Below are 18145 nucleotides of genomic sequence, written 5' to 3' on the forward strand. Positions count from 1 at the left end.
AGCAGACAATAAGCAACAAGAATTGAAATCATGCAGCTTCAGAATTCCAAATGAGAAATGAATTTGCAAACTAAAATGGATCACAAGAATGGGGTTTGTGTGCCTACACAGGGGGAATATGATTAGGGCCAATTGGCCTATGTGGTTTTTTTTTGTTTTGTTTTGTTTTTTGTTGTTGCTGTTGTTTTTTTTTCTTATGACTGAGGAGTTACATACTGAGCTTTCCCACCAGCACCCTGAATTGATGCATGATGTTAGCCTTGAACTACGTTGTCCTCAACAGATGGTCATTGGGCTAAACTTCTGGCAACCGGAAAGATTTGAGAGATTGGCAGTTTCAGCAACTTCTTTTACTTGGGCAGGGCCAAGCTGACATTTCCGTAGCTGTGTTACAAAAAAATGGGAGCGGAAAAGATTTTTTATAAACTTGATTGCAGATAGGACTTTATCTTCACTCCCTGCTCTGAAATCCCTTTCATATATCACACATCTGTTAGCTTCACGCTTCTGTTATACCGCTGAATGACATTTTGGTTTGTAAAAACAGCTAATGAAATACAAAGTCACCTTACTCAAGACAAAAAGCAATTTTAAAGAGAGAAGAGATTCCATAATCTATTCCTAAGATATCGCATGCAAAGCATTTAAGGATCTGAAAGTCATCTACAATTAATCAAATGACACCACAGTTCTACGATGCATGCTGTGATTGATCACATTTTATGTACAGAAAAGCTGAAGTACTGTACATTTAAAAGGCAAACAGAAGTAGTAACATTGTGTCATTTCTTTTTTTAAGCCTCCAAGTAAATATTTGACTAACATATGTTTACAGAAACATTTTAAATTCCAAATGAAGTCCTTAGATTTAAGATCAAATTACTACTGTATCATTTTCTTGAGTGATTAGAAATTATGTAGAAGGAAGTTCACTAATTCCACATAATTTTTCCACAACAAACTACTTTTTTCCAAGACCCACTCCCAGTCATAGCCAGATCTCTGATTTATATAGCTGGTGTCCGGCAATTTCCTCATGACAGCAGCAGGGTGCCTCACAGACCTACAGTATGTTTAATATGGGAACTGTGGAGAAAGCAGCATATCAAAACTTTAATGTCTTTAGGACGTTATTTTCCTCCTGGCCAAGGCACAGAGTGGCTCAAGGGAAGCTCAGAGGTCACCCTGTCCCTGATTGTGAAAACCATCACCAATAAAATGAATGAATGATGGTCAAAGCCAGAGGAAAACAGAGAAATAACAAAACCTTAGAGTACCTTCTCTTGGAGCCTCTTCAAAAAATTAAACCCACTGAAGCACGTGACAGACGTGAGGAGCACAGCATCTTCGCCCTTGTTTCCTTAGGCAGCTGTGCTGTCCCTCCCACTGCCTACTTCTGGACTCTTTTCTGTAGCTATGGGATCCATCTGCCCACTGCGCTGTCATACTTGACAGTAATGGAGCTATGTTCCTAGTCAAGTTGAAAAAGGCATTACAAAAGACCCCAAGCTGGCAATTGCTTAAGAGAAAAGGAAGTTTCCATTCAGTTTGAAAGGGACACAGCTAGAAAATTAGTCCTCAGTCTTCCACCAGCCGTGTTGCAGGCTGCCATTTGCACAAAAGACAACAGGCACAGGACACACATCAGGACTGAGCCAAGAGCATGTGGGATGACAAGGAAAAATCAAGGAAGAAGGAAAACAAAGATAACAAATTGCTTCATTAGTTCTACTGCTTACGAAACAACTTGCTAGAGTTAGTGGCCTTGGCAATGTCCTGTTTAAATAATATCAAGGCTGAGTTCAAGGACCCTAGGGGGAAAAAAACTATTTGAGTTTGCAAGTACAGTGGAAAACTTCTATATTATTATTCAGTGGTCTTCTGCATGTGAATTTTGTTCTTTCAACAGTTTCATTAAAACGTACTCATATTAAATACCCAAGCTATGCCTGTGTTTAAATAACTTCACCTGAAAACAGATGTAACTTTAATGACATGGTTAGCAGTCCTTTCCTGACACTGTGCAATCTTATAGACAACATTTCAACGGCAAAACCACAAAATCCTAACAACATATAAATGAAGTATGTGGTAATGGTTGAATATAGTATGGCAAAAAAGACTCCAATTTACAAATATTACCTATTGCAACATCTTTCTTAAGCAATTCATTGTTAATAGGTTATTCTTTTTAAGCATCCTAAAAAGCAAAATGCTAGTGATTTGAATACTGAAATGATGAAACTGTTGACAGAACAAGTATCACACATCAAACCATGGGACAAACATACCACAAACTCTTCTTAAAAGAATATGTAATAAAGTAAAACTAGAGAAAGGAGACATATATATATTTCCACTTATTACTATAATGATAAAAGTAGTATTATTTCACTGCATGTATAGACTGAAGATTTTTCTCTGTTCTCAAACTTTCAAACATTATCAGGCACAAAAAGTAATTCAGAAGCAGAGGCTTGACTGCAAAACCAGACACACTTATTTACCTTTGGACTACTGGCCAAATAAAGTTAATAAATAAAGATACTTTCTAGGGGACATGTGAACATAACAGAAGTGGTCATATTCCTCCAGCAATCATCTGTTTGTCTGTCCCAAATCTGGAACAGGTTGCTATCCCCAAATCTAGTTCTCCTCACCAGTCTAGTCCAGATGCTTTTTTTGTAAATCCAAAGAACTTCATGATGACAACAAAAATGTAACAGACCAGGCACGTTTCCAACTGCCCATGTGGTGGGTTTCTGAAGTGAGTGGCAGAATATTTCATGGAGCCATTTAGAAACCTGATTTATGTGGACGCAAGTCACTGCATTTCAGCTAAGGCACTGCTTAATTACACAGGCCTAGCAGTGTCACATTATTCTAACTCCCTCCTTTGACAGAAGACAGGGATGGAGATCTTCTCAGTTTTGATCTTCATAAATGCTGGGAAGTATGCAACTTCTGCATACAACTGGACAACTGCAAGAATATATGATATTATTGTAGGCTTCTCTCAACAGTGCTCTCATATTACAGTGACAATTATTTTTTAAGAGTTACAAAGCTCAGTGTTCAAAGAGACAATGTAATTCCTCTATCTCAAGCTACCTCCTTCCTCTGACTTTATCAACCAAACTCATCACATCCACCCCCAATTTTACAGCAAATCAAACAAACATATAAACAAAATATGTACAGTTGGTTTTGAATCACAGAAAGGTGAAAGACCTGGAAAAAGACTCCTCTGAGACCTGCCTGGATAAGAGAAATGGAATTTTTTCCATACAGCAGTTCTGGTGATGTGGCAAAGTCTTCTCATTACAGGCTTAACTCTGATCACTCGCGTTCGCTTGTGTTCCAAATGTCTGCAGATTAGATGAAGTTTACTTCAGCTTCACTAACCTCCATGTCCAGATCTCAACCGTAGTTCGACTAAAAGCGAATTCCTTTGTTACAACTCATAAAAAAGATCTGGCTTTTATAGTTTTCCTCAAAGTACACAGCAAACATAAGTGGGTACCACTACAGCAGAAAAAGGAGGAGGAAGTTTGAGTGATTCAGCTAAGGGTTGAATTTGGAAGGGAACTCTCTGGAGGTCATCTTGTCCAACTCTCTGCAAAGCCACCTACACTTAGTTGTCCAGGATGGTGTCTAATTTAAAATTTACAGATACAAAACACATGAATTTAAAAAAATGGTGATTCTTAAATATATCTTTTAACCTATCCTTTATTTTTCAAAGCATGGCATTTGCAACTTATTTTCTGCCTCTCCCTCACACATCCATATCAGCCCCCAAACATGCAAATACTGAAAAGGACAAAAAAAATCCATAACACTTACATTCACCAGATCACAGAGATTACCTAATTTCAGTATAACAAAGCAGTTCCACATATGTTAAGATTCAAATGCCCATACATATGCCCAAAATGTAGCTCTCAGTTCACATATCATGTAAAGACAAGACCTCTTATGCAATGGGATCCAAGTAGTTCTCTGGACACCAGGTGTGGTCTGAGATTACAGTAAGAATCTGTAATGATTAAATGAATTACATTTTCTCAAGCACTTTAGACAATACTGAGTCGTTTGCTGAGGAACCTCCAATGACTCACAGGTTTTGTCTCAGGTCCTCAGCAGCACCACAGCAATGCTCACTTTGGGTCTTGTTTGACAGCAGACAGAAAGGGATAGAAACATATACAGCCAAACTGGAACATGGCTATGAAAAGTATTCAAGGCTTGGAAACTCAGGTTCCAAACTGACAGGTCCAGAAGGGCTTCTGAACTAACCCATCTGCATGTGCAGTCTCCCTGCAGCCTACTTTTCTGGAAATCTGGATATGCAGCTCAAAGACAAGACTGGACTAGATTCCTATCTCCCAAGTGAGGTTAAAAGAGCCTCAGAAGTGCAACAAAGCACCCTCTGAAATCACCTGAGATGTGACCGCAAGCCTAAAAACACCAAACAGCAATGTAATAAGATTACTGAAATAAGTATGTGCCTGTATATTCCTAGGAGGCTGCAGCTACCAAACTATAGGTAGGTTTGCAGCAGCAGTGACCATGACAAGGGATTAGATTCCAGAGTCCTTGTTTCTCTTCATCTGACCCTTAGTGAACTGTTCTGGACCTAAAAGACTAAGCACAATTGACCAAGCCACTTCATAGTGATATGTGTCTTTATTTTTGGCATTATTTCACACATATGTCAATTTTGTTTCATCAGAATGAAACATTTCAGATACAGTATATAAGCATTATTCAGCATCTGGGACTTGAATAGTTTTTAGCCAAGTAATTGCCAGGGTCATTCAAAGAGCTGAACCCACAGAAGCATAAGATCATAATCAGCAGTGATTTGACTTGCATCATAGATCAATTTTGAGCTGTTGTTTCAGTTCTTTGGGAGCAGTACAGACAGAAAGAGAGATAGAGAGGAGACAGAGGGTGAGGCGGGGGGGTGGGGGGAACTCAACAAAAAAAAATCCCAACCCTTTCTTTTTCCTGAACTAACCACAACAGATTACTTCCACTTTCTTCTGAAGTCAAGAGTAACAGCAGACAAAATCAGTAAATACAGTGATACCCTAATGAGGGGCAGCAGTTCACAAAAGCAGTAAAATAAACTGCTCCAGAACATGATCCTTTGTATCCAAGAAAGCTCAACTGAAATGCACTGCGGTAGCTGTGTAATGCCTGATGGGAATAGTTCCTATATATTTAGCCAAAAGCAAATGTAATTGAGATTTAACCCTTTCAACGGAGTGGAGTACAAGTTTTGAGGAGGTGACTTTATTGAGTACTAAAATCACACTGAACTCATACTTTTGGAGTAATTTTGCTTGCTTTTAGAAAGTTTTTCACGGTAGGCTCTCATATGGAGCAACCACGTGAATGGCATGAAAGATACTGCCACAGTAACCATGAAACACCAGAAAAAAATTTGGGTTTTTCTGGTGGTGTTTCAACTTCCCCCCCACAAGTTACTATATGAGCACATTTCCTTTTTTATGAGAAAAATGTCTCGCAATATTTGAAAGAATTATTTTAGGTTTCCACATAAGGATTTAGTCATACAATTCTTGAATACTATTCCTCTTCCTAATAACAACTACAGTTTTGCCAACACTACAGAACCCATGAAAAGTCTTGATAGACAGTCACCTGCTTTAACCAGGAAAATAAGATTTCAGAACTTGGAAAGGACTGGATTTCAGTCCAGCTGCCAGAGATCTCTCTGTACTGCTTCTGAGTAGTACAGCAGATCAGTGTAAATGCATAATGCCAAACTAAAAATCTCTGCAAGTCCTATTCCTCCTCCCTAATTACCAAGTCTTTTATTTTTTAACCCATATATCCATAGCACAATTCATAGGAGAATCAGTGCTGCTGTAGCTCAGCATGACCATCTACAACTCATGCTCTGAAATCATGTCTTTAATTGCAGCCCTGGCTTTTTGCTTTGATCTCTTAGACACCTTCCCACAAGTGGGTATTGCTAGAGCCTTTCACTTCTGCCTGTTTAGGATGGGAAGATGAAGGCTAAAAGGCTGTGTGAGGCATGGAGATGAACAAAATCAGCCAAATAACAAAGCAGAGGCAATAGGTTGCTACAGAATCACAAATAAATACTTCACATTTGCAGCTCAAATGAAAGCTCAGTGTTCTGGAGCCTCCTAGAAAAACAAACATATAAAACAACTTTTAAAACCAGAGACATTTAGCAGCTTCAGCTTCACTATTTTAGAATACATTTCTCCCAGCCATAGGAGTGGGATGAGGATGTGCTTGCTGGCCTCTTCAGAATCTGTGCTGTGGCAGTATTCCTCAGCAGGCAGCTGGGTAATTCCTCCCCAGCACCTCAGACTGATTGCAGACAAAAACATAAAATTCCATCATAAGTAATGCCATCATTCTGATTAATCTAGGTGTGTTAGAAATACATGGAATTAAAGAGGAAAAAATCCAGATTACAAAAAATACCCCCAAACTGAAGATGCATTTAATTAGATATGCAGAGAGATTAATTAGTTGTATGAAGCTACAGCTACCCAAAACTAAAGGATACTAGCTGCCTGAAGGAAGGACAGCACAACTTAGTTCATATCAATGACCTGTGCTAGGTATTAGATGGAAGAGGTGTTTTAAAGCACATAGTCCTGCTCAACAGTCTCCCAGCAGCATTTTGCCCCAGTCCTGTCCTCACACTGTTTATTCATAACCATCTGCGACTGCTAGGTGGTGCTGTAGGATGGCTTTTCTAGGGCAGAAAAGACAAGTCGCTTTTTTTCATTCCCCTCACTGATGCTTTCTTTCCTTCTACATGAGAACAGTTGCAGTGTTTTCCATATCTTGGCTGCACAGGATGTGTCCTGTCAGGTCTCTTGTCAAGCACACGGTGGCCACCACTGAGGATGTTGCTTCTCCAGAGCAGTCAGAGAAAATGAGTTATCATGTGTCCATGCAGGAAAGCTGGAACCTCAGATGGAGACAGAAGGCATCAACATCTAGTCTAAAATTTTCAAAATTTTGCTTTCCCTTTGGTTTTAAAGATACAGTTCATTTAAACTAACTTTTTTTATTGACCAAGAAGGACTTACAATTAAATCAGAAACACAAATCAAAAGCATGGTTTCAAAGAAAAGGGAAAGACTACAACTTCTTGGGGGTCCAGTGAGTGAAATGTTTCCCTTTTCCCCCTCTAAGACTGCAATTTACTTCTATGATGAAAGGCAACCTACTGCAAAGTCTTTGGAAGATAACCCTTTGAAAAGGGTAGTAATGAGAAGGATGCTGGTTTATGCTTTTTTTTTTTTTTTCCCCTGTAACTAACTGATAACACAAGAGGCAAGATGCTATCTGTGCTATAACAGCCACAGTATCATAAATGGTGCAGACTGAGACTGAACTATTCAGACCTATAGGAGAAGTAAGTCTGGTCCATCTGTTCCACATAGCTTCATGTCAGTTTAGCCAAAGATGATGAATAATCCTAACCCACCCTTCTGAGCAGGAGGGAAATAAAACAAAACAACTTCCAAGATGAGTAACTGCAGTACTACATCATATGATGACATCAGGAAAATCTTGTGCTCAGTTTTCAGATCCTGTCCCATGGCTCAATGCCTTGGGACACCCTCGGAGCCCTTGCTGTTCCTTACAAAAGCCACCCTAGTAAGTGGCAATGTGTCTTTAACACAGCCTTCAATTTCTGTGAAGAAAATTGAAATTCTTTGTCTGATGCTCTGCCATGAATGATCTTCCACTGCCAGCAGCTGAACTTGGACATTCACATTGCATCCCTTCATCAGAAGGGGATGTCAAGGAAACAAGAAAGGAAAATTTTGCAGGCCAGTGACGAAAGTTGAAACATATCATGAAACATCTAAGGAAGTTTGCCTCAAATCTCTCTATTGCTCCACTGCTCTTACAGACATCCATCTGAGCAGTGCAGATCTGGAAGCAAACCTACTTTCAGGTGGTTTATCATGTCTTCCCCCCCATACCCATGCACAATCCTTAATGCAAAAGGTTCTACAACTGCTGTGTGCCTAAAGAGTGGCCTAAGAAACATCAAACATGGGAAGTGTGCATTTGTGGCAGCTAGACTGCAGATGAGAAAGTGAAAAAGAAAAAAATTACCTCAACAGAAAGCACTGCAAACCAGTGGCAATGACACAGAGGAGCAAAAATTAGGAAGTAGAATTCTATCTTCTCTGTTTAATAAATATGGTAAAACTATTTCCTACATTTAATATATGTAATATGTATTACATATTTAATATACTTTTAACATATTTCATATCCCCAGGAAAACACAGTGAACTAAAACACTGTCTCCAGGGATTAACAGTTTTGAGGCAACTCCATGCATTAATAGCTATGGGAGTCTCTTGTCCCACTTTACTCTTTCTTTTCTACAAGAAAGCCTGTGTCATGCAAAGCCTAATTGAAGAAGCAGAAGCATTCAAACTATAAGTTAGAGAAGTGTTACATTTCCCTCCAAAATCATAACAATAATATGCCTAGATAACCACACTGACACTTAAAGTGCAGCGGAGAAAAATGGCTTCTGAGAGGTTGCTTTAATTTTATTGCTGAGCTAAAGAAGAAAGGAGCTACACACTGCTGGAAATGAAAAAGACAAAGCATACATTTACTACAGTTGTGTGTCTTCTAATAAGTAGAGGAAATTCAAAAATAAAAGGGGCCAATCTACAAAAATTCCATGCTGGTCAGGGTATTAACAGTATTTTTTATATTGAACATCACATTCTTGTTCTTTATTAACGTGGTCTTCAAAAAGGAAAAATAGTAGAGAGATAGAGGGGGGCAAACCAGGATGCATCTGAACTGCTTGTTCAATTGCTGTGATCAAAGAGGGTCAGAATATGGAAAGAGAGTACACAGCATGCCCAGATGAAGTTCATTTCAGTGTATCATGGGAGCCAGCTAGAAAACCTGCTGGTATGCTGGAAGTTATTCTGAAAAGTCTTCATATGGTATAAACTACTCATAGACAACTGTGGAGAGGAGAGGGAACAAGAAAAAAAGGAAGAAAAGAAAAAAAGGAAGGAAGAAAACCTATCAAAGTACCTTCCTTTTGATCTTAATCTTATGGAAAGTAATTGAGGTCCACCTCTTACCAGACCTCTTCCTTCCTGAGGACACCAACATAAAATCTGTGAGGTAACCATGACGCAGGGCACTAACCTGGTGAGGGACCTGATGGCAACTCAGAGGTTCCTTGGGGTGCCCTACATGCTGAATACAGAACCATCATATGTGTTTTGGTAATTTCCATTTTTGATACAGTGTATTTTTTCAGTTATCCAAGTACACTCAGCTAGTAGCTGTTGCTTTAAAGAACAACTATATCTAAACAAAAGAATGGCAAACATTTTTGAGTGATGCCAAAAGAACAGATATGGTAACAATTAGTATCAAGTTCAACTTTCACCTACGTATCTGTCCTCACATATAATCTGTCCTTCTACTGCCTTATGTTCTTCCTCCGGGGCTCTAAAATCCAAATATCAATTTTGCAGATGGACCAAGGCAAAAAGGGATTTGAAAACTGGTTCAAGAATGTGCCTGGAAGCTGGATTCAGCCTGGGTCTCCCAATATAAAAACTCTCCCCCTATCTGGGCCATTCTTCCAGGCTAAGCTACAAGCAAAACACTGGTATATTAACTGCTGTGTTGGCTGAACTGTCTCGGATCTGGTTTACATGACGCTGCAGAAAATGTTGGATACCACTTTCTTTCCTGCAGGGAGAATTCCACTACTGCACTATATATATATATGGGAATGAGGACAGATACTAGTTTAAGAGGAAAATTAGGATGACTTTAAGAGGAATAAAAAAGGCAATGAAATATATATATAATGTCCTCAAAAAGAAGACATTCAGGAAAATAACAGAGAGATTAGGCAGCACAATTGTGCAGGAAAAGATGGGTCCTATATGCCTCATAGCAGTGGCTGCAGAGTACACAGAAGATTCAAGTCATACTTTCAGGGGAGTAAGAGATCCTTGCACAGACAAACATCTGAAGAGAGTGTATGTGGAATTTCTGCTACTTCCATGCAAACTCTCCTTGCATTTTTTTTAAATCCCAGAGAAAGGATCCACACCAATTGCACGGTTCTCAAAAATCTTTAATAACAATTCAATAATCATCAAAATAGAGGTGAGGGGAAGGAGTAACTTGGTAATGAAGTGACAAAGTTTACTACAAACAGTTTGAGAAATTAAATGATTAACAAAAACATCCTACCCACATCCTATGAATTAATTGAACTCTATTTGTCACAGAATAAATATCATAGTGTATTGAGATACTCATGTAAACTGAACCCAAAGCTCTTTTAAAATAAGGGCGAAATATCTGCATTCTTCAAATCTGATGGAATAATTAAAAATTAACCATAATGCCCTTGCTTTTACAGTCATAAAATCCCAGAATGTTAGCGCCTACTCAAGAATACAAAAGGTTGGCCACCTCCTTTTTCCTACAGGAGTGCAGAAGTCTTCTCAGCATCACCAGTGCAACCCTCCACCCCCATATGCTGCTTTCTACTGGCAGAATAACTAAAAGCTCTGCCTGAAAATCAAGATTCTTAACTAAGTCTCAGAAGAACTGGATGCCAGGTTTGTTTCTTATACTGCTCTCACCACATGGTTCAGATGAGGTACTGGTACTTTGCTGAAACATATCCATTCACTATGGTGCATTTTCACAGAACCACTGAATAGTCTGAATTGGAAGAGACCCACCAGGATCATGAAGTCCATCTCTTAAATGAATGGCCCGTTCAAGGATGGAACCCACAGCCTTGGTGCTGTTAGAACTGTGCTGTAACAAACTGAGCCAATCTCAGGGCATTTTCTTATGTTTCATAGAGATCTATCTCCTGTACCACACACGCCACTGACGTGGTCCTGTCAGTGAAGGGAAGAAAGGGTGACTGAGCACAGAGGGGTTTTGCCAGTATTACAGGATGTTTTGCAAATGCTTATTTTAAGTATTAAGCAGATGAAGAAAACTATCACTTGACCTTCACTAAAGTTCTGAGATAACAAATTTGAATTTGGTGACATTTCAATGACTGTGCACCAGAAGAAGTTTCCCTGCTCCTCCAGCTAAACTTTTTATCAGCCTACATGCCTTCTTGCCAAGCACCACAGCCACTCTCGAAAAGATACATTACCATGACAACTAAGAGCAACAAGACCAGAAAATGGGCAGCCCTGGAAACTGAAGCACTATGCACCTGAGTTCATGAAACAGTGTTCCCAGAAAAGGTGCAGACACAACTGCTTATTTTAATTTTAAAACATTCCTGAAAATGTGGCTTATTAAACCCCTGAGTTAGCACTATTGGTATTTCTGCCTCGGAAAATGATAATACAGCTGTCCCCAAAGGTTTGGCATAATGACCACAATGTGCTTTATACGGGCCAAGTTGATTGCTGCATTTAGATATGCATAAAAATCGCATATGTATACTATACCATAATCCTGAATTATAACTAGTGTCTTTTTATCTTTAGAGCAACTCTTTTATTTCTTCATTCTGTTGTACCTGACAATTTTTTTTTTTTTTTTTTTTTTTTTTTTTTTTTTTTTTTTTTTTTGTCAGGCAATTGATTTTATTGTCAAATATTTCCCTCTGGTGGCTTTCAAGCACCCTGGAAAAAGTAAAGTTCCATTTTCTCTCGTCTCACTCCTCAATACAGACAAAGTTGCCAACTGCACCTTCTCCTTTCACAGCAATGCTGGACATAATGCTTGTTAGAAAACACTAGGAGCTAACAGCAGACATAGATATTAACTGAATAGATATTAATTACCTATATTAATTAATTACTCTATTATCCAATTAATCTAGATATGAATAGCTAGGGCGTCGAAGCACAGCACTTTGCTCACAAATGTGAATGGTAACAGACTTGTGAACTACTGAACTACTGTAGTGAGGGAGATCAAGGCAATTCTAAAAGCTAGCACTGACTTTAAGGTTGTTTTTCAGTTTTTACCCCCACCTAATTCTAGTATAACTCTTGTTTTTTTCTCTCTTCTTGCCCTTCCTTCACAACAAGAAATTTGTACATCTGCATAGATACACGGTATTTTCTGGGAACAGTTGGACATATTTCACTCATCTCTAACCTGACACTTTCTTAAACAGTTTTGAACAGATGAGACTGAGTGAAAAGTTGGGTCTGAGCATTTGCCACACTGTTGGCAGTTAATCATTACATTTTCTCATTCCCCGCTTCTAATGAGTTGAAATCAGATCTCCGTTGTCTTGTGAGGGAACTGTGTGTTTTCTAGTATCTCCTTAATCTACAAGAGTTCATTTTTAACACAGAAAATAATGTGCACTCATCCCTTCAAAATACTCATAAGTGAATTCAAGAGACAGGCCTACAGGAATAGTTAGTGCTGTAGGAATCAACAATTTTTATGTCTGATGGAAGGACTTTGAAATCTACCTACAAATGTTTGGTAAAGCATGGCAGCACCCACAGCAGTCTGCTGAGTTGGAGAGACCAAAGCAACTGCTTAACACAGTCTGTGCTGGCTAGTGTATCCTATTCCAAGTTTATTGCAACATCCTGATCCTTATCTCCAAAGCACTAGTTAAACACAATTCAAAATAAACTCAGTTCATGCAACAGTGCCGATCCAGTTTCTGAGTGAAAGAAGAAGAAAGCTCTCTGGTGGCCTGGGTGAGCATAGGCTCAAGACCTTGAGAGGTAGGAAAGAGGAAAGTTCCTATAAAGACAGGTTTCTCTCTTCCCATAGCCATATTCATAACAATAGTTCAATGGCCAAAAGCACAGTAGATTAACTGTAAGAGACAGCTGCTAAGCTGAGATGAATGAACTCAAAGCAGTTGTACCTGTTCAACACAGCCCAAGATCTCAAGTGCAGGGCAGCCCAGGTGAGACTGCAATAACTTTAGGCTTTGAGGGGTGATCTCAGTCCTGCTCTGAACCCTTCCAGGAAGCAAAGGAGCCAGAAAGCCTGTAAGACTGATACCCAGCTAACATTTCTACCCAGTCTAGGCCTGAAAACAGAACAAAACTAGAACCTTGTCAGAGCTGTGCCTGGAGGTAAGAGAGCAATGATGCAATCTAAATAGCATGCGCTTAACTTGTATGGGGCATCTCATTTGTCAGAAGCTGCAGGAAGGTTTATTAACCATCAGGGCAGCAGATTGGGAAGAAAACACATAGAATTGATCACAGCAGGTCCCCAAGCTGTGTGATTTTTCCGGGATTCTTAATCCTTTTAGCTAGCCAGAGTTCCTAGATCACCTTCCAAACATGTTGAGAATAAAACATAGAACAGTTCTACACCACAATATCCTGCTCACAAAAATTGGGCACATGAATAGACCATCTACACACACAATTATTTTTCAAAATATATGGTCAGAAAATTGAATGAGATCCAAATACTTAGTATTTCCAAGAGTCTCAACAATATGATATACCATCCAGCTTGGCAGTGATTTAATTCAACATGCTTTGGGTTTTTTGGGTTTTTGGCTGTATTCATATCTGTTAAGCTCCTTAGAATTGTAACCTTCTCAATTACTACAAACTACTTTAAAATCCAGTTGCATAAGATTGGGTGAGAAATTTCTTGAGGAAAAGATCAAGTTACAGTATTCTCAACTTTGCTTTTGTCTTCAGTGTAGCACAGGCACAGCACTTGTGAAACGAAGACTAATTTAGTCAAGCTTTTCGACTGAGTATTTACCTCCACATACCTTAAATGATTCATTTGGAAAAAAAAAAAATATATTTTTGTGAATAAGAATATGACTTCTCTCAAAATTCTCATGAAACGATTACCAACCACATTCATGCTTTAACCCACCCCTGTCACCATGCAGAAAAAGCAGCCCCTAATGGACATGTTTGAAACCAGGTTGATGGGAGCCTGAGAAACCTGGACTAGTGGAAGGTGTCCCTGTGTGTGCCAGGGGGAACCTGGAACTAAATGATCTTTACAAACACTCCCAATGCAAACCCATTCTATGGTTTTATGATTCTATGGCTTTCCTTTTGCAATCAACAAAATTACCCACAAAATTACGTTGTTCTATCTGAATGTATTGGGTTTTGTTTTTCCATTCGCTTTGTAATAGTTTTGAGGGTTTTTTTTGCTTCTTTCTGACAGAATTACCTTTTTAAACATTCAGAAAGCAATTTCTTCAATACCTAACAAAGCAAAAAATTCATACAAGGCACGGGGAACAACTTGATAGTTAAAGTTTGTAGTTAACTTTGCAATCTAGGACTCAGACAGAAGCAAAGTAGGGAAAAAAATATTAAAACAAGATGTGAGATAGGAATCTTTAATCAACCTCGTTGTATCAGCCTGGGCCCAGCATTCCACCCTGTCTTCTGAGGTTACCCAGCACCACTTTGAAAATGGATTATTTTCCACTGAAAACAATGCCAAAAAGGGGCTTTAGCTCCCCTGGGGGAAATTAGAACAGCCTGGATCATCAAATGGGAAAAAATAATCATTATCAGGAGCAGTCAGAAACAGGGGGGAAAAAAAGGTGAAACTTAACTCAGATTTTGGACCACTTCATGCCTTAGAAGTGGCTTTGAAATAGATTGGCAAAAGCTTTTGGATTTGTGACGCAAAGAAACGTTTACTTCTCTAGATATAAACTCCTATGTTTCTTCTAAGATGTTTGGTCCAGAAATGTATTTTTTGTAAACAGTCAATAGCTAGTCCTGGAGAACTTAAAGCACTAATAACACTGTAACTACCATACACTTTCTCTTACTAGGTCATAGGAATTATCAACACATTTTAAAGTTTTTATATGTATATATATATATATATATATATATATTTCATATGTAGGGGTTTTATATATATATATATAAAATCTCATACATGCCTACAGATGAGAAATACATTCTACAGACTTAAGAAGGCTTAATACATACATGTCTTTAACCTGATGTTCCTTCTTTTGGGCAGGAGAAATTTTCCAAGAGCCATCACCATCTACCTGCCAGTGATCCATCAAAAGAGCTCCAGGGGCCAGCTGCCAGCATAAACAAATGCCTCAAGTCCATTTACAACCAGCCTAAATATATTTGCAATTCAACACAAAACCTAAATTCCAACTGCAGGAGTAGTAATGCATAGATGGAAGAAACACCAAGAAAATGGTGAAATATCATCTCCCAGGCACTGTGAAGTGGAAACACAAGTGCCACAGCACGTGGCCAGTTAAGGCATCATCCTTGACAGGTTAGTTTCAAGAAAAAAATAAATATAAAAATTAAGGAGCAATTCTGAAAGCATTGTTAACTAATATTCAATTGACTTCTAGTTTTGTCTTCTAAGAACCAAACTCTCTTGCACAAATGTCCCATGCTAGCACCAAATGCTAAAAGAAAACCTGGTCGACACCAATATTTCCTATTTATATAATTCGTAGCTTATATAAGATGGTTAGAGCCTTGGCTCTCTTCTGCATGCCTGCAGCAGCTCACTGCTTACCTCAGTTATGTATTAAAGTTATCTGGAAGCCAACAGCATGTAACCATACACCCATAATTGAGTACATACTTGAATGCTTTATCAAATGGAACCACTGATGAATTGCTGCCTACATAACTAATGATGAAATAGTAGTAATGTACATTTACATTGGGACTATGCTGCCAAAGTATTGTGCCAGGGGTGTATCAGGCACTGATGATTGGAAAGCAGTCTGCAAGCAGCCTGTGAAAGCCCCCTGCCACACACTGGTGTGGTCACTTATGGTTGGTCCATCTTGTGAAGGACCAGCAGTGGCCCTAAGAGTCTGGGATGCGCCAATAATGCTCTTATCTCCACATACTATCACTAAAGAATGGTACTGCTACCATCACACTTCCAATCTAGTGCCTACATAATACCAATCTGCAACAGAAGGATTCTGTGCCATAGCAAACAAGTCAACTAAGTTTCTTCCTGCTTTTCAGTTCTTCACCCTGACACAGCTGGTGCCTCTGAATTGGTACAATGACAAGAGTGCCAGTGCAGTCACATAACTGGAATTCTAACTGCCTCCCTAATAACTTTATTCAGAGCAAACTTCGATAACAGCACTAAAACTATCAACAACTTCTGATAATCCATCAACATAAGCATTCATTGATGCTCAGAGGGGTAAAACTGCAGCCAAATTAGCAATAGTGAGGAATACAATGGCAACAATCTGGGGAGGCTTTCAGTAAATTGCTTATAGCCCTTCTTCCACCCAAATTTAAATTTTTATTTCCCACGCCTTTCTCCCATCCCTATACAGAAGTATTGTTGGGTGCATAAAGTGATCTTGGAGCTGGGTACCAAAATCATAGCTGTTGCAGTGCTGAGCGTGCCAGCCCCTGAGGTGCTCTGCTGGAGCCATCTGATGCAACAAGCCACTGCTCAAAGAGAGCAAAGGTGACTGAGCCAGCAGCCCCTTGCAAACAAAGCAGAGAAAGCAACAGTGAAGGGGCAAAACCACTACGGACTTTGATAAAAACAATAAAAAATATCTGTGGAACAGATTCAACAACCTCCACTGCAAAGTATATTAAACCCAGTCAGAGCTTGTGAGAACATAAGAAACCATGTGTCACAGCTGTGGCAGCTGAATACCTATATTCCTCCTGCATCCTATTAGAGGGATTTGTCCCAAGACTTAATTGGCAGTTTCACTATTCCTTTTTTGCTCAGCAATGTTAATGTATTTTTCATCATCCTTGCTGTGGAAAAGGCACCAGCATAGCAGGGCTGAAAATCAGACTGTAGGTGCATTGCGAATTCCAGAGCTTCATTTTTCACAGAAAGTCAAAACCACCTTTAAGTGAATAAAGCAGCTGTCCCACCACACTGCCATACCTTCGGTTAACTTCTGGCACACAGACAGGGACTTAGATCTCCTCCAAGGCAGTCAAAGAATAATGAAAAAGCAACTTTGATGCTACCTGAAACCAAACTATTCAAAGCACATTGCCTGCATTCCTCAGCTGCAGGCACTGAGCCAGGACATGGAGATAATCATTCAGGCTGGCAATGGGGGAGGGAGAAAGGAGCTTAAGGACCCAAGAGCTGAAGTACTCAGAGCAAGAAAATCTAGAAAGAATTTAATCTGCAAGGCAGCAATACAGTCATGTTTCTCTCTCATTCCACTCCCATTATGTGCTTTAGAGAATTAAAATAGTCACGGACATGGCAATATTTTTGTTCCTTTTCTGCTCTTTTATCTGTTCCATAGAAAATGAGGATATATATGAAGCAAACCGTTTCTCTCTCATCTTACGCTGCCTTTCCAACTGTGGCAACATCCTCTGTTTCAGAAGGACAAATGGCTCAGAGTAATGCCTAGACAAGAGTGGAACATTTTACACTGGGGAAAAGTTTCTCCTTATCTTTTCCCCATCATGAAGCCTGACATTTGATAACCATAATTAACTTACTTTTACTTATCTACCAATATAGTCATGTCAGCTCAAGATAAATCAGTTCCTTCAATACTGCAGCATCTGTTCTTTGACCTGACAATCCACTGCAGCAGTGAAGTTTGCACATTGTAGAAAGAATTCTAGTTAAAAAGGGACCCCTGGGACATTGAGCTCTTTCTCCTTGTGTTATAAGAGCTATCAGAGGAGAAGGGGGGAGCAGCAGCCTCTCTATGTCACTACAGTACCCAACAGCAACTATCTGTAACTCAAACAAGCCTGGAAATTTCTTAGTAACTATAACTATGGGTTCAGCTCCACCAATTACAGCAACTTTTGAGTTGTAAACAACAGCTTTATTCCAGCTGTTGTGTCATACCTATCTATCAATGCACGGTAAGAGCAGCAGCAGCCCCTGGCAGGCCTTAATAAGCTTCCTAAAGCTTATTAAGCAAGCTAACAGGCTGGAGAAGGGTGTACTTGTGGGTTTACCCATCCTATGGCCCCTCAGGATGGCATGTCAATAGAATCTGTGCTCTGCTTGCTTTTCAAACTCCAGCAAAGATGGCCTTAAAGGTGGACTGTGCACTATATAAAGCTCACTATTCCACTGGAGAAGACCTACCTAAGCTGCACATATTCCAGCTTTCAGC

The 18145-nt window shown here is 39.3% G+C and overlaps 1 protein-coding gene across 6 annotated transcripts in view; it reads right to left on the minus strand.

Moving 5' to 3' along the window:
- Positions 1-18145, minus strand: part of FHOD3 (formin homology 2 domain containing 3) — a 379860-nt gene that overhangs the window by 134743 nt on the left and 226972 nt on the right. The gene's annotated exons all lie outside the window — the stretch shown is intronic.

This window comes from Hirundo rustica, chromosome 1 (genome assembly GCF_015227805.2).
Source record: "Hirundo rustica isolate bHirRus1 chromosome 1, bHirRus1.pri.v3, whole genome shotgun sequence".
Lineage (NCBI taxonomy): Eukaryota > Metazoa > Chordata > Aves > Passeriformes > Hirundinidae > Hirundo > Hirundo rustica.